Source organism: Lactuca virosa, chromosome 5 (assembly GCF_052849685.1).
Source record: "Lactuca virosa cultivar CGN04683 chromosome 5, Lactuca_virosa_CGN04683_v6, whole genome shotgun sequence".
In the NCBI taxonomy this organism is placed as follows: domain Eukaryota; kingdom Viridiplantae; phylum Streptophyta; class Magnoliopsida; order Asterales; family Asteraceae; genus Lactuca; species Lactuca virosa.
In genome coordinates, this window is record NC_136430.1 from 135,665,748 (window position 1) to 135,683,624 (window position 17,877).

Below are 17,877 nucleotides of genomic sequence, written 5' to 3' on the forward strand. Positions count from 1 at the left end.
ATCTATATGTATGTATGTCTTAAATATCTATTACTTTTTTTAAGAAAAGAACATTTATTTTTGGGATGGATAAGATAGGAAAAGCAAAAGCACCCGCGCATCACGGGGGTCAGGTGGCGTGTCCTCCAGTGAAATATGTCCCTTCCAACGTCAAATCACAAACAAAAATGTCTTCCATACAAAAACAAAAATTACATAGTATACATATTTTACAAATTTTGGATTATAAATAGCATATTTTCACTTCATACTTCACAGTTGGATTTTATATCTTAAAAATTAATTAGATAATTCTAATTTCGAAATATAATTTGATTGTTGATGCAGTCAAAATAGTACATAATAATAAAAACATCGTTGAGCATTAAAATATTTATATTACAAAATAAATAGACAACCTAAAGTACTAACTAATAAAATACAAATCATACACTAGAAATGAGCTTAATTTATATGAATAATTCTTAGAATATCAAAAGAAAAAAAATAGAAATCATATACATTACAGTAAATTATAAATTTGATCATTTTATCATACTCAAAATCAAAAGTTTAATCTAAGTTTTAAAATCATCATAACCTCGTCGATAATTTGCATTCCGATTCTGTTATAGATATGGTTCTTGTGGTTTATTAAAAACCACAAATTCAGCATAGAATTTGATATATATATATATATATATATATATATATATATATATATATATATATATATATATATATATATATATATATATATATATATATATATATGGGACAGTTCAAATAAAAACAGTAAATAGTGTGAGAACGTAAAAACACTATTTTTATATTATTATTCAGCATTGAATTTTATATCCACGGCTTTATGTCATTATTCAGCAATGAATAAATGAATAGTAACAAGTTAAAACTTAAATTAGAATTTACTACAAAAATTCACATACATAAATTTATAATCGAATAATAACATTCTAATGAATATAAGAATAATCAAACGTTGATATTCATATTAGAATTACTTGAACAATACACATATACAACATTCATTAAAGAATAATAACATAAACATAATGTTTTTACGTTCTCACACTATTTACTGTTTTTATTTGAACTTACCTATATATAGGGAAGATCAAATGAGAACACCAAAAAGGTTGAGAACGCGAGAACACTTTTAGACCAATCATATTATAAGGGTATATTAGTAATTGTGTATTTATTTTTAAATTAAAACAAATTAAATTGAAATCTTAAATTCCTAAAATTTAGCGATAATGATTATTTACCTAAAATAAAATATTAACCGGTTTTTTATTTCTTTTATTAATAGGTGATAAAGATAATTTATATTAATTTTTCTGTCAAATAATTTTTTTTTCTAGTTTAAAATTAGTTTTTTTTTCTAGTTTATTATTCATCAAAAAGTTTTTAATCATATATGAATAAAAAACTTTGTAATTATAAAATATATGTTTCTACTCTTAAATAAACTACTAATCATACATGAATATGCTAACAGATAAATAAAAATCAGTACATTAAAACTTATATTCATAAAATAAATTTTCCAAAGATTGAGTTTATACATTTATATATTTATATTCATAAAAGAATATGCCAATACTAGTTTCATACATATATACATAATTATATTCAACAATGATTAACCCACTTCAAAGGAATTGTTTTTGCAAAATTCATCCGTATATCAACCATTTTCTTGAATCGGTCGCAACCCCTTTCTTTTATTTGAATCAAATGATTTGCGAGCTTGTGTAACGAGCAGGAGCAGGAGCAGACACGATACCTAAAAAATTCTAGCATTCCTTTTTCTTTGATCAATATCTACAAAAATGACAATAACATGTAAAGACAATAAAAAGATGAACAAAATATTAAAATGAATGATTAGTAAAAAAGCATGTGTTGTTATAATCATAAATGATTATTATCAATGTCTTTTTATCATATGTACAACCATGTTTATAATCATAAGTGATTATAACGAACACAACCCAAAACCTACAAAATTGGGTCAAAATTCGGAAAGAAAAGAAAAAAGAAAACAAATACCTTGATTTATGTATGATGTCGTTATGTTCTCTATTTTCAGCCTTCCAGACCCACACAAATGAACGCACAAGTTTCCTTTTTGACTATTCATCTCCATCTACTTGAACTTAGTTGCATGTACTGATAATCAATCAATAGAAACAAAAACAAAATTATTCATTAATGAAGGGATAAGCAAAATATGATTAAATTAGACACCAATCAAGTGAATTTTTTTATTATTGAGTACCTACAGATAACAAATAACTACAAATAAAACATATTCATATGGCTTGGCTTTTTAACCAATAAACAACTTCTTTTTTTGTTTCAAAACTTGTTCTCCTCCGATCAATTATGAAGGCTGGCAAAAGAGGATGATTTTGAAGAATTTAAAGTAAGACCTTTGAGATTTCACCTTTACCACATTTATACATTCGCACCATTCAATAAAGGCAACATCATTTCACCGAAAATAGGTTTCAACCATTCACAAGGAAAAAACGATATTAAACAACAAAATCATTCAACAAACATCATCCAACAATAATCAAGAGACATCATTTAACAAAAAAATAGAGAATAGAGAACAGAGAAGAGAAATCGTGATCTAGATCAAGATTTGGAGGCTCCATTTCCTTCAGCCAAAGATCTAACTCTTTCACAGAACATATCTGAAAACTAGTTAGTTTATAAGGTAGCGATGACATGATTTGAAAGCAAATAAGAAGTTAACTAAGTAATCACCCATATTAGGTTGGATTTCAAGAGTATTGTTGATGAAATTAAAGCAAGTAAAGAGAAAAAACCTAACCGATCCGTGTAAGTTCAAGGATTGAAGTGGCCATTTATAGCCATTGGTTGAATTTAAGGGGACAGGGTCAGGATGGAGTCCTTCTTCTGGTGTTCTCCACAGTATATATGCAAATCAGTGACTGTAAGCCTCTCACGAGCTTCCCTTGACAATATTTGCATATCAGGTACGGCGGACACGGGTCTAAGGTGGATATAGACGCCTTAACGGTCGGGGAAGTTGACGTCGCTACAACCATCTTCGGCGAAGCTTGCATTGGCGGGGCTAACACATCAGAAGGAGGAGGCGGCGGCGTTGCAGATTGGTGAGAGGTAGACGGATTGTTGAAGATAGAAGACAGAGAACAAATGGGGTATTGTCTCGATGAGTAGAGAAAAAAAAAGCGACTCCATCATCGGCCGTTATCTTCACAGCAGCTTGCAGGTCCGATTAGGGCTAGAAAAAACATTTGAGAGGGGAATGAATAGGCCGTTATCTTCACACACATATTTTTATGTATTTTAAATATATAAACACCAAAGGTCTTCTAGCCCAACGGTATTCGGTGTTGCCCTCCCCTCCTTCAGGTCGAGGGTTCAAGTCCCACTGTGGACATATGTGGAATAATTTAGGAGTAGTTTAGTATATATTTGTATTTGCCGTTTAAAAAAAATGTATAAACATATTATTTTACGTATTTTACATATTTTTATGTATTAATTTTTTTTATGTATTATGCATTTAATATGTATTTTTACTTACTTATGTGGATTTTGAAGTTTTTTTATATAGGTTTTTATGATTCTTAAAAGTATGAACATGTTTTTTAGGTATTTTTAGGTATTTTATATTTTTTATGTGTTACGTATTTATATGTAATTTTACGTATTTATATATTTTTTAAACTTTTTTTTATATTTATGTTTATATATTTTAAATGTATAAGCGTATTTTTTATATATTTATATGTATTTTTAAGTATTTTATTTCAACTTTATGTATTTTCATGTGTTATTTTTTATCCATTACGTACTTATATGTATTTTTACATATTTATGTATTTTTAAAGTTTTTTTTTTATATGGAGCTTTATATATTTTAAATGCATTACAATATTATTTTTATATTTTTATGTATTTTATTTACTTTAATTCGCCTTTACCATTTCATCTAATTCTCACAACTTCTTCGATTATGTTTAGACGGTTTTCCTACATACCCTCATAATTTAATCTTTAGTCATTCGTTTATCTTGAAATTAAACATCGAATTATAAAGCAAAATGAGAATTTATGCACATACGAAAACTTCACGAGTCTCATGTGGCCTCAAAGGAACCCCAAGTTTTCGTATGTGCATAACTTTTTTTTTATTTGATGTTTAATTTCAAGATAAGAAAATGAGAAAATCTTAAAATATGTGGGTATGCAGGAAAATCATCCAGACATACTCGAAGAAGCTATGAGAATTCGATGCAATGGGAAAGACCACTTGAAGTAAAAAATACATAAATACATCAAAAAAAAATTAATACAGTTATACATTTAAAATACATAAACATCTATATAAAAAACTTAAAAAATACATATAAATACGTAATACATAAAAAATAACTCATAAAATAATACTTAAAATACATATAAATATGTAATTAATATGTTTATACATTTAAAATACATAAATATACATAAACATTTGTATAAAAAAACTTTAAAAAGTTTATAAATACCTAAAAATACATATAAATACGTAATACATAAAAAATAACACATAAAAATTATGTAAAATTTATATAAAAACGTAAAAAAAATATCTTTATAGATTTAAAATACATAAAAATTTATATAAAAAAACTTCAAAAAAATACATAATACGTAAAAATATATATAAATATGTAATACATAAAAAAATATGTAAAATACATAAAAACACATATAAATAAGTAATACATAAAAAACAACACATAAAAATACATAAAAAATAAATAAAATACTTAAAAATACATGTAAATATGAAAAAAATATGTTTATACATTTAAAATACATATAAATACATAATAAATATGTTTATACATTATATACAAATTTTGAGGAAATTTTTAGAAAATTCCCATTATTTTTGGAAAATTAACGATTTAGTCCCATGACATGCTGGACAGATCAAAATGGAGTGATGTGAATAAATTAGCTGATTTCTTAGGCTTTTTCTGTTCATAATGTTAAATAATCGAGACTTTTCTGTTCAGAAAAAAATAGGACTTTATCTGTAACACCCGGTTTTCAAAAGTACTTCGGTTGCGCGTTCGGATGTCTAGGGTATAAGCGATTCGGTCTTTTATGGGGTCTCGGGTTTATCCAGAAGGTTTTAGGCTTGGGAGTGTGGCTAGGAGCGTAGGGCTTCCCGCCACCTTTTTATGGATATCAAGTTCGCCGGAAACGGACTTAGAGTGAAGGAGTTATGGCATTTTGAAGTTATTGTCAAATTTAGCCCCTTATGGAGTTTTGTGACAAGGCAGCCCATGCATGCAAGGAATGCATGTGTGTGTTTAGCTGGGTACGCCCAACTTATGTTGGGTTACGCCCAACGTATAAGGATTTATGGTCGCGGGTGCGGAGAGGCGTACGCCCAACGTACGCTCAGAGTCCTTAAACCCTAATTTTTAGGGTTGGCTCACTATTTAATGCACCTTAAGTCCGAGGGGGTGCACCTCCCTTTCATTCTTAGAGCCTTAAACTCTAATTTCGAGTGGTAGCTTCATCCAAGAGTTTTGTGAGCTTTGTGGGTGCATTTTGGGTGGTTTGTGGTGCATTTCAAGAAGTTGGAACTTGTTGCAAAGATGGGAATCAAGGAGGAACTTGTGGATCTAGCATTTGGGACTCATTCTCAGCTTGATGAAGGTATAAAGCTTTGATCTTGATCTTTCATCTCTTAGTTCTACCATTGTGAGTTTTAGTTCATTTTGGTCCCAAGGATGGAACTTTATGGTTGAAATCCGATTCTTAGGCTTTGAGTTGCCACTCTCAGTGTTAGATGAGTCCTTAAGGTAGAAAGTTGCCATCTTGGAGGTCTTTATGGGTCCATGCATGAGTTAAGACCATTTCCATGGAAGTAGTTTATCATTTTTGGAGTTTGAGCTTATGTGGGTCATGCAAAGCCATCAAGTAAGCAACTTTATGGTTTTAGACGTTGAAGAGGACTTGGATCTGTGATTGTAGCTTCTGGATCTGAGTATTAAGTACTTAATGGGAAAATGACTTAACAGGGGAGCACGCTGAGCGTACATGCAGGTACGCCCAGCGTACACACCATTTGGCTAGTACGCTTAGCGTACAAGGGAGTACACCCGGTGTACTCATCAGTATTGGGCCATTAGTGGGCCACTAGTGGGCTTGGAAAGCCTACCTAGTGTTGGGCTTTTGTTTTGGGTTTGGGCCTAAGTTTGGATCTTATTGGGCCAAGGGTAGAATGGTCATTTTACCCCATGCATGGATTAAGGATTATGGTATGGGACCCACTTGCTAATTGGGTATATTGATTGGTAGTGACAGCTCGGGAAGCTGACGAGGCAGCGGCTAAGGAATTCATGCGGGAAGCTTCTGCAGTGCGAGGTGAGTCTTCTCACCATACCAATGGGTCTAAGGCACCAAGGCCGTCCCATTTTATGATAGTTGGTATACTTGTTGTGTAGAGGTGTGTGACTTGAATATATGATAATATGCGATAGAGATATCCTTTATGGCTAATGGTAGAGATAGCCTTTATGGCTAACGATAGAGATAGCCTTTGGGGCTAACGGTAGAGATAGCCTTTGGGGCTGACGGTAGAGATAGCCTTTGTGGCTAATAGTAGAGATAGCTTGATAGCTAACTGATATGTGATACGTGGTAGAGGTAGATTTTATAGCTAATGGACATGCAATATGTAGCTTTTGTAGCTAATTGATCTGTATTATGTGGTAGAGGTAGCTTTTATAGCTAATTGATATGTGGTATGCGGTAGAGATAGATTTTATGGCTAATATGATATGTGTTATGTGGATTGTCTATGGGGTATGTTCTGGGGGACTCACTAAGGTTTGTGCTTACGGTTTACAGTTTTGGTTTTAGGTATCAACGTTTTGGAAAAGAAGAGCTCGGATTGATCGCAGTGCACACACCTATGATATCCGCAATGAATGATTTTGGGATGAACTCTGATAAATGTTTTACTTAACGATGAATTGAAATGTTCGAAATAAATGGTATTAATGTTTTAGCTATAATAAAAATGAAATTTTTACCCTTGATTGTTGGGTCGTTACAAGTTGGTATCAGAGCCTTGGTTTGAGGGATTCGGACATACTTTCGGGTGTGTCTGAACTCAGACTGAGGATCAGTAAAGCTTTCAAAAGAAAAATGTTTTAAGTAAAGAATTTCTAAGACAAGAAAGGGTGTGGTGCATGCAATCAGCCGAGCTCGAGTAAGTTTCCCCATAATACCCACATTTGTTATCTGTTATGCTTTGATTATGAATCTGTGAATCGCATGCTAGTTAGGGCTAGGGGAGATGCCTGTATATGTTGTATGAGCTGGTAGACTTGCATGCTAGTGCTGAGCAGTCAGCAATAGGTTGGCCTGATATGTGGTGCTTGTAGCCATGAGGATATTGGATGTCATGCTGGAATGAGAATGATAATTGGTATTTGTAACTGCAATGTGTATGTTTTGAAAATTATATACGGTTAGGATCTTATAGCCTTAGAATAGTTGATTTGACCTTATTTCCTGTGGTCTTAGGGTAGAGTCTATTATTCGACAGTCTAGTAGATCATGTTCTGTGTATAATTTGCATGCATAAGGCAGCCGGCAGCGAGGATGGATGGATGTGGACAGCATGGGTTGTGGTATGTGGGCTGGATGTTCTATGATAGTTTGTGGGTCGGAGATTTCCCTAGGGTGAGCCTAGGATGAGATTACTGACAGGAGTCATCTGATTGTGAATTGTATGTATAGATAGAATTGTTTGATTGGAATATGTTGGTTAGTTTTCCGTTGTCCGAATGCTGCTTGCTTTGTGCTTTGTGGGACTTCTAGCAATGTGAGCTAGCTACTAAGTGAATATACTAGGTCACATGTGGCACAGGCTGGATAATCTCAGAGTGATGGATTTGGCCCTATTGTGCAGCTCTTGTTTGAGTCTAACCATTCTAGGATTGAGTCTGTTACTTGAACGATTATCCAATCTCTGTTGCATGTGGCTATATTCATAAGGTAGCTAGTTGACATTACTGGGAATCTTTCAGCAGCTAAGGACTGGGTGGGTTGGGAACCTAGGGGGAGCCTAGGAGGTGCTTCGGTGGATATTGTGTTGTTGTTTAGTTGAAATTTGGTGCAACAGTGGAGTAGGTGACTTAGAGGATTCAGGAGGATTATTGAGGAAAGTATGGATAGGCGTGGAAGGTAGTATTGGGCCCGTACTACTAAAAGCACAGGATCCATACTCAAATCGGTGAGAGTCTTGGAGAATTTGAGAAGCTTACGGGAATGAGAATTCTTGATTATGCCTTGATTGTAAGGATAGCTGCTTTGCAGGACAAGGATGAGCACGCATGGGTAGGACCAGGGTTTGTTCCCAGCTCCGGTGGTGAGCCAGTTAGTGGAAGGACTGCCAGGATTTTGAGTTCGCCTTGGATCAGGCGGCAAGGATTGTGCGGTCTATTGCACATCCGGGATTGGAAACCAAGTCTCAGGAATAGTTTATAGCCGGTTTAGAGCAGAGGTTGCTCCAACTACCATAGTTCAGCCGTTGGCGGTTGAGCTGGTGAGTGTGTCAGGGTGCGAGACCCTGGATGATATAGATCTCAGAGCCGAGGATGGAAGATTGATTAGGAGCACCTCAATGAGAGAGGTTCAGGTCAGGTGAATTTATTGGAGGGTCTCGGGCGGAGACCCAAGAGTTTGGACCAGCCTTTGAGAGGCCAACAGGGTCGGATCCAGTGCAACGCTTGCAGAAACTGCACGATGGAGTTTCATTGGGATCGGAATGACGTGTTTCATCATGTTCTCAGGGTTCCCCCAATTATTTGCGGATATGCTATCTTCGGCCATTTCCGGTGGATATCGGGTATTTGTATCGCTTGGGAATCGTGATAAGTAAGATCTCAGGTCGGTTTTATGCTATTGTCTGGGTTAGCAAGGGTTGTCAGATGCCATTCAGCATGTCGAGGAAGCTTTGAGAGATATTCAGATGGATGTATCTTGCGGAATGGATTCCCCATGTACCGTGATTACTTCGAGTCATTGTCGGGAATCGTGTTGATTTGGAAGGGTTATTTAGGGTGTTAAAGCTTTGGTAAGCATCGGCCGTCAGCAAGGTGAACATTGGAACGTAATGAGGATTGGGAATCCTTCAATTTTCGTGTGTCGAGCGGACTTAGTTGAATCTAAGTGGGGGAGAACCGTCAACCTATCCAGGATAGAAGCAAGGGTGAAAGTGATGTAAGACTACGGGGGAGCCGTAACATTCACTAATGGTCAGTTAGGGTATAGTGTTGTAAGACTGCGGGGGTGTCGTAGCGTTCAAAGATTCTTTCAGGTGATATGGACTAGGGTAGGCTAGTTCGCAAGGTTGTGGAGGAGCCACAACTTAGTCAGCATCAGGACCAGGGGTGATTAACCGATCAGTCATCCGGGGGCGAGCCCAGGTGGTTATGGTAATTCAGGTTGGAACCAGTAGAGACTGCTGAGCCAAGGGTTTGGTCTTGAGATAAAGGATCATGTGGATGAGTAATGCATGTTTCTGTAGGGCTACGGCTGGGTAGCCCTGTTTTTGGATCTCATATGAACCTGGAGGTTAGACCAGGTGTGAGACCAGAAGTCTCAGGGAATCGACTAAGGGTATTTATTAATCGGTCGAGTAATGGATGACGGGAAGTTATGGAGCATTACGCAAATGCCGATTCGAGGATCTCTGGATAGAAGCGGAGTAACAATTCGGATTTTTATAGGATTCCGAATCGGAATTTGTGCAGGATTTTGTTTCAGTGAGATGGGATGTGGGGCATCTATATGCCAAGGGCATCAAGGGCAGAAGTCCAGGGTGGTGAACGGGTTGGTATTGATGGTAGTTTGAGCCATTATGATGTGTCTCGGGTAGCTCTATCAGTAATAGAGCCACGACATGTCGGAATCAGGAAACGACAGGTCGAAGGAGACCGGGTATGATGTAAGACTACAACTATTTTGGTAGTATTCACCCTTTTTGAGTCAGATTCAGTGGCGACAGGTTGTCAGCCTATCTCGATCGGATGGATCAAATGGATTGAAGGAGATAGGGCATTTATGGTTAGTCGAGGTATCCTTCGGAGGTCGTAGGGGACTGCTGAGTGTGTTTTGGCTCAACAATCGGGTAGGTGTACGGTGTTCCGGACAGTTGGCAGACAGGTTGTGACCAGGGAGGTCCCCAGTTGTTGTTTAGGAAAGCAGCCATGTGGCAGCAAGAGGAGTAGGAGTGACTTCAATGATTTGGGGTCTGTGTGTGGAATTGCTTGTTATTCGGTAGTCGCAGTTGATTGGTGATTTTGTTCTTTAGGAAGCCTCAAGGTATTGCGAGCGGGAAGTATTCTATCTAGGCTGGGTTCTTGAGAAATCAGTTCGATGATGATTCGATGTGGGCAGTTGTCAGGGAGTCAGACCATCTCGAAACCCCAGATTTCGGATGAAGCAGGTGTGATCAGGTTGCAAGGAATTCGTTCATCTTTGGGTTCTAGAACCCTACGAGGGTTGGTTTCGGTTGCCTTGGAAAGGCTAGGGTATGCTCGAGGCGGTGGCCATGAGGCCTTAGTTTTGGCGTGAGGATGGTATGGAATGATTTCGAGGACGAAATCTAACTTAAGTGGGGGAGAGTTGTAACACCCGGTTATGAAAAGTACTTCGGTTGCGGGTTCGGAGGCCCAGGGTATAAGCGATTTGGTCTTTTATGGGGTCTCGGGTTTATCCGGAAGGTTTTAGGCTTGGGAATGTGGCTAGGAGCATAGGGCTTCCCGCCACCTTTTCATGGATATCAAGTTCGTCGGAAACGGACTTAGAGTGAAGGAGTTATGACATTTTGAAGTTATTGTCAAATTTAGCCCCTTATGGAGTTTTGTGACAAGGCAGCCCATGCATGCAAGGAATGCATGCATGTCATTAGCTGGGTACGCCCAACGTAAGTTGGGTTACGCCCAGCGTATAAGGATTTATGGTCGCGGGTGCGGAGAGGCGTACGCCCAGCGTACGAGAAGTACGCCCAACGTACGCTCAGAGTCCCTAAACCCTAATTTTTAGGGTTGGCTCACTATTTAAAGCACGTTAAGTCCGAGGGGGAGCTCCTCCCTTTCATTCTCAGAGCCTTAAACCCTAATTTCGAATGGTAGCTTCATCCAAGAGTATTGTGAGCTTTGTGGGTGCATTTTGGGTGGTTTGTGGTGCATTTCAAGAAGTTGGAACTTGTTGCAAAGATTGGAATCAAGGAGGAGCTTGTGGATCTAGCACATGGGACTCATTCTCAGCTTGATGAAGGTATAAAGCTTTGGTCTTGATCTCATCTCTTAGATCTACCATTGTGAGCTTTAGTTCATTTTGGTCCCAAGGATGGAACTTTATGGTTGAAATCCGATTCTTAGGCTTTGAGTTGCCACTCTTAGTGTTAGATGAGTCCCTAAGGCAGAAAGTTGCCATCTTCGAGGTCTTTATGGGTCCATTCATGAGTTAAGACCATTTCCATGGAAGTAGTTTATCATTTTTGGAGTTTGAGCTTATGTGGGTCATGCAAAGCCATCAAGTAAGCAACTTTATGGTTTTAGACGTTGAAGAGGGCTTGGATCTGTGATTATAGCTTCTGGATCTGAGTATTAAGCACTTAATGGGAAAATGACTTAAAAGGGGAGTACGATGAGCGTGCATGCAGGTACGCCCAACGTACACACCATTTGGCTAGTACGCTTAGCGTACAAGGGAGTACGCCCTGCGTACTCATCAGTATTGGGCCATTATTGGGCCACTAGTGGGCTTGGAAAGCCTACCTAGTGTTGGGGTTTTGTTTTGGGTTTGGGCCTAAGTTTGGATCGTACTGGCCAGGGGTAGAATGGTAATTTTACCCCATGCATGGATTAAGGATTATGGTATGGGATCCAATTGCTAATTGGGTATATTGATTGGTAGTGACAGCTCGGGAAGCTGGCGGGGCAGCAGCTAAGGAATTCATGCGGGAAGCTTCTGTAGTGCGAGGTGAGTCTTCTCACCATACCAATGGCTCTAAGGCACCAAGGCCGGCCCATTTTATGATAGTTGGTATACTTGTTGTGTAGAAGTGTGTGACTTGAATATGTGATAATATGCGGTAGAGATAGCCTTTGTGGCTAATGGTAGAGATAGTCTTTATGGCTAACGGTAGAGATAGCCTTTGGGGCTAACGGTAGAGATAGCCTTTGGGGCCGACGGTAGAGATAGCCTTTGTGGCTAATGGTAGAGATATCTTGATAGCTAATTGATATGTGATACGTGGTAGAGGTAGATTTTATAGCTAATGGACATGCGATATGTGGTAGAGGCAGCTTTTGTAGCTAATTGATCTGTATTATGTGGTAGAGGTAGCTTTTATAGCTAATTGATATGTGGTATGCGGTAGAGATAGATTTTATGGCTAATATGATATGTGTTATGTGGATTGTCTATGGGGTATGTTATGGGGGGCTCACTAAGGTTTGTGCTTACGGTTTACAGTTTTGGTTTCATGTATCAACGTTTTGGAAAAGAAGAGCTCGGATTGATCGCAGTGCACACACCCATGATTTCCGCAATGAATGATTTTGGGATGAACTCTGATAAATGTTTTACTTAACGATGAATTGAAATGTTCGAAATAAATGGTATTAATGTTTTAGATATAATAACAATGAAATTTTTACCCTTGATTGTTGGGTCGTTACATTATAAAAAAAACCCCAAAATAATGGGATTTTACTATAGAAATCCCGATCTATTAATCAAAACGGATGCCCTACTAGAAGAAAGACACCCCCTAATCCATCTTCTTCATTTTCATTTGAACTCTACTTGCTCTATAACCGAATCAAGGTACTCCCAACTAAAACAGTTGAAGTTAAGTGCTCAACATAGCAATGAAATCCTTATAAATATCCAAGTTGTCTTCCAAATTGGGTACCTATAAATGCCACACAAATATCTTAATGCGTCCTAAATGGATGTACATATCATCTTCAAGTTCAAATTCAAAAGTATCAAGTCTTCCCTAGTTTAGTATCTCTTTTTAAAATTTTATTTAATGATTTGCAGATATATTATGTATAATATTCACATTGTTATGAATATAGAAACTTATGTAAAGAAGAGTTCTAAATATATATATATATATATATATATATATATATATATATATATATATATATATATATATATATATATATATATATATATATATATATATATATATATATATTAAATGATCATTAAAAATTTTATTGCTTTTGTTTCAAGTGTATGTTTATGTGAATTTGATTTTTGCATATTAAGTGGGATTACTTACACAGGCCATTAGAAAGTAGTAGTTGATTTTGCATATAAACGAATAGCGAAAATATACATACTGGGTTATACATACAGACCCAAAAGACATACTACCTAATAGGCATACAAAAACATCCATATCTATTGCTCCTATTCAAAAGATCTATACATTATCCACTCTTGCAGCCTGAACTTACATAGCTTTATTAAAAATGTCTTCGTACAACCAATCGAACCAACTAAACATGTTAGAAGAACGGAAAGAGTTTTTTTGTATAAGATTGAGTTTGTGTTATTGTATGTGATGTTATGGAATGACAACCTCCATTCATAATATCATCATAGTTTCTATAAAATATTAGACTAAAATGAAAGTAATTTACTATAAAGAACATAAAATATAAGCCTACTTTGATTTAAAAATAGGACAAAAATTAGGTTGTTAAAACCCGTTTCGTTTCAAAAAGTAAGATTTTAGAAAAGTACCAATTCAAACTACCAATGAAAGTACTATATTATTATAACATCCTTCTTTCTGTAAATATTACATTAAAATGAAAGTACATTACAATAATCAACATAAAAGTAAATTAAAAAAAAAACGAAAAACGAAAATTTGATGTAAAAATGGGAGAAAAAGTAGGTTATGCCACAACCACCTTCATTTCATTTCGTTTAACCAACTTTAATTTCTTATCAAAAAATAACAAATTACTTTTATTTCTTTTGATTATGCCACTACCACCTTCCATACGTATACACACCTGTAACCTGTTATACACATACACACATAACATTTCTTTATCATAAGGATATATTCTGTGAAATATCAAGTTATTTGTATTTATTAGTGGATTATTTTAAAAAAAAATAGAATCATGTTATAAACAAGCCAATGAAATTAAGTTAACCGAAATTAAATGCTATAACTAGTAACCTCCTTGAATTTGTCTGAAAAAATAACAACTTCCTATCTTTTTGTTGGGTTCAAAGTTGGATTTGAAGCTCTAGCAGTTCAATACAACAAATTCCTTCTACACCAATTGAAGTTCTGAAACATCATTAAGAGATTTTTGTCACCAGATATGCCACAATTGTTAAAGTATAAACTTGAAGACACATAATCAGTAAGTTTCTTGAACTACAAGCCCTTAATAATGTGGAAAGTATAATGTAACACCTGGATACTGGTAGAAATGTATGTTTTGAATGTTAAGATTTAAGTTTGGGATTTGGTCTTTTGAGCCCATCCATGGTGTGGTGACCATTTATGGCCACGACATGGCGACGTTATGGACTCAAAACCCTAGGTCTCGGATCTTGAGCCATATTTATAAATTGGTGGGGCTATATGTTCCCCCAACCCCAACCTCTATCCCTCCATAGAGTATCTCCCAAAACCCTAGCCTCCCTTTTGCTATGTTAAGCCTCTCGTGTGTTTTTGGTGCATTCTTAAAGGAAGAGTATCACCCTTTGGTGCTTAAGAGTGATTTTTGAAGAGGTCAAACATCTTGAGCATCTCCTGAACCTTTGTAAGTGTTCAATTTTTTATCTTGATGGTTTGACTTCTTAGATCTAGCATATTTTATGCATTTTGGTGCCTTTTTATGGCTTTGATGAAAGTGGAGAGAAGAACCTCAGACAAATCTTGAAACTTTATTATTTCTATGTGTCCCTGAATTGTTTCATCTTTTAGATCTAAAGAAAAAGTGTGTTTTGGGGCCACGCAATAAATAAAGGTTACATTTTGCCCATTTTAACCTCAAATAGAGTAGGACTTGCATGAAGTGTGTAGGATCATAAAGTTATGTTTTTTTTACTCTTCTTAGTGGGTTTAAGCGTTCTAGAGAGTCTGAGCTTTGGGATTAACGGATTAAGAACTTAGTGAAATCTTTAATTTTTTCAAATGGACCATAATGTAGCTAGGGGATGGCCACGACGTGGTGAGCATTCGGCTTGGAACTGATCTATCTTCGCGTCACCACAACGCGGCGGCTGGAGAAGTTAACTTTGACCATTGACTTTTTACTAAGTTTGACTTTAGGCCAAACTTTAGGGTTAAGCCATAGATTGATGATTTCCCCTTATAAAATGTGTAGGTGGGTGTTGTACATGTTTGTTTTAGTGTGACAAGCGATAGAAATATGTTTTGACTGTGAGGTGAGTGTTCTCAATATACCTTGTACTGCAGTATGGATCCTTTGTATGTCAGGATGTTGGTATGTTATAGGCAGAAGATTTATCATAATTGCATGTGGTGTCTGTTTGGTAGTTTTGTTGTTTATGTGTGATGGGTTATGAGCATTACATCAATCCTATGGTGCACATGCAAACCCTAATGCTTGGATCTAGTTTTTCTAATTGTACATGCAATAATCTTCCAATAACTATAAATGTAAGTACGACTTCAAAATCCGATTAGCAATCGTAGCTCTCAAAAGTTGTTGTCGAACTTTGACACGTCCTATAGATAAGGGATCGTATAGTCATCCGTTCTCAAGATATTGTGTGGACAATCACATGGAACATAGTCATACTTATTGTCCAACAGTTTGTTTCTCGATCTCTGATTTGTCTGACATAGAACTTAATTGAACACATCAATTTAGTCCTGACCGGGCCTGGCACATAAGTCAAAACAAAATCATCGAGGGGCCCAACATATCGCTTTTAGCCTCGTAGGATAAAAGGAACAAATATAATTCAACTTATATACTTGTACTATTTACTCATCAAATCATACACAACAATGTGTTTTATAACATCAAGTTACTGATGCGTTTACACATTATCAATGCACAACCGACTCATAAACAACAACTCATATATCTAGGTTTAAAGGCTATATGATATTATCGTCTCACAATCACTCGTGATTAAATTCCATGAAGTGATTCATGTGAGCGTGGGTTTAATCCAATACTCAAATCATATTTCATAAGCACTCATGAACGTTGCAACAAATTTTGCTATGTTTAAACGCTTAGACAATCTACAAGCCAGTTCATGGCAGTCTTCTTTCATACTTACTTCCAACGTATGATCGACTGTGGATAGTTTAAATAATCTTATTATTTAGGAAGTCAAAACAAGCAAAGTGAAACAATAGTAAATAATTAACATAAGACAATAACATTACTAATAAATAATACTCTTTTATTTAATCACCAAATGTTAATTATAATTTATCTATTACAAGTTTCTAAAATCTATCTAATCACTAAAACTAATATCGTCCTTCAGCTCAATGCTCCTAAGGTGCTGCAAGTGCTTAACCCTACTCAGTCCCTTCGTAAGGGGATCGGATGGGTTATCCTATGACGATACCCTCTTTACTACGAGGAGTCCCTCTTCTACCCGATGTCTATTGAAATGATATTTCCTGTCGATATGCTTGGATCTGCCATGATCCCTCGGTTCCTTGGTTAAGGCAACCGCACCTTCGTTATCGCTGAAAATCTCCGTAGGCTCCTTTACGGCAGGTACAACTCCAAGGTCTCCGATGAAGTTCTTTAGCCATATTGCCTCCTTCGACGCTTCGCTTGCTGCTATGTACTCTAATTCGCATGTTGAATCAACTACGGTCTCCTGCTTGGAACTTTTCCATGTCACTGCTCCTCCATTTAAGGTAAAGACCCAACCCGACTGAGATCGAAAATTATCCCGTCCAGTCTGAAAACTAGCGCCACTATACCCTCGTACTCTCAAGTCATCGCTCCCACCGAGGACAAGAGCCTAATCTTTGGTCCTCTGTAGGTACTTAAGAATATTCTTTACCGCAGTCTAATGTGCTCTACCAGGGTTCCCTTGATATCTGCTGACCATACTCAAGGAAAAGGCCACATCAGGGCGAGTACATGTCATAGCATACATGATCGAGCCAACAACGGAAGCATAAGGTACTCTGCTCATCTCTGCTATCTCGGCATCGGTGCTCGGACTTTGAGTCTTACTCAACTTGGTATTGCTTTGGATCGGTAACTCCCCTTTCTTGGAATTTTCCATGCTAAAATGTTTCAACACTTTATCCAAGTAAGTAATTTTACTAAGTCCTATTAGCCTTTTATTCCTATTTTTCAATATCCTTATCCCTAGAATATAGGCAGCTTCTCAAAGGTCCTTCATAGTGAAGCACTTCCCAAGCCAGGACTTAACCTCCTGCAAGGTTGAGACGTCGTTTCCTATGAGTAGTATTGTTGGATTAGGTGTCTAAGCCCATAACTATAATTGGTATGTACTTGACCAGAGAGTAGCATGGTCCATTTGGGTTGCATGGCACCGGAACAATGTGTAAGGATGGACTTTTGAGAAGAGGAGATTTATGATTTATTAATATATTATAAGTTCTAATATATTAATATGAAATCATATTATTTAATTAGTATTGATCAAGAATTAATTTGGAATTAATTTTGTGATCAAAAGAGACTAATTAAATATATGGGGATTGATTGTGTAAATCATTCATTCTTATAAAGTGGGCTTATGATCCATAGTTCTTTATGT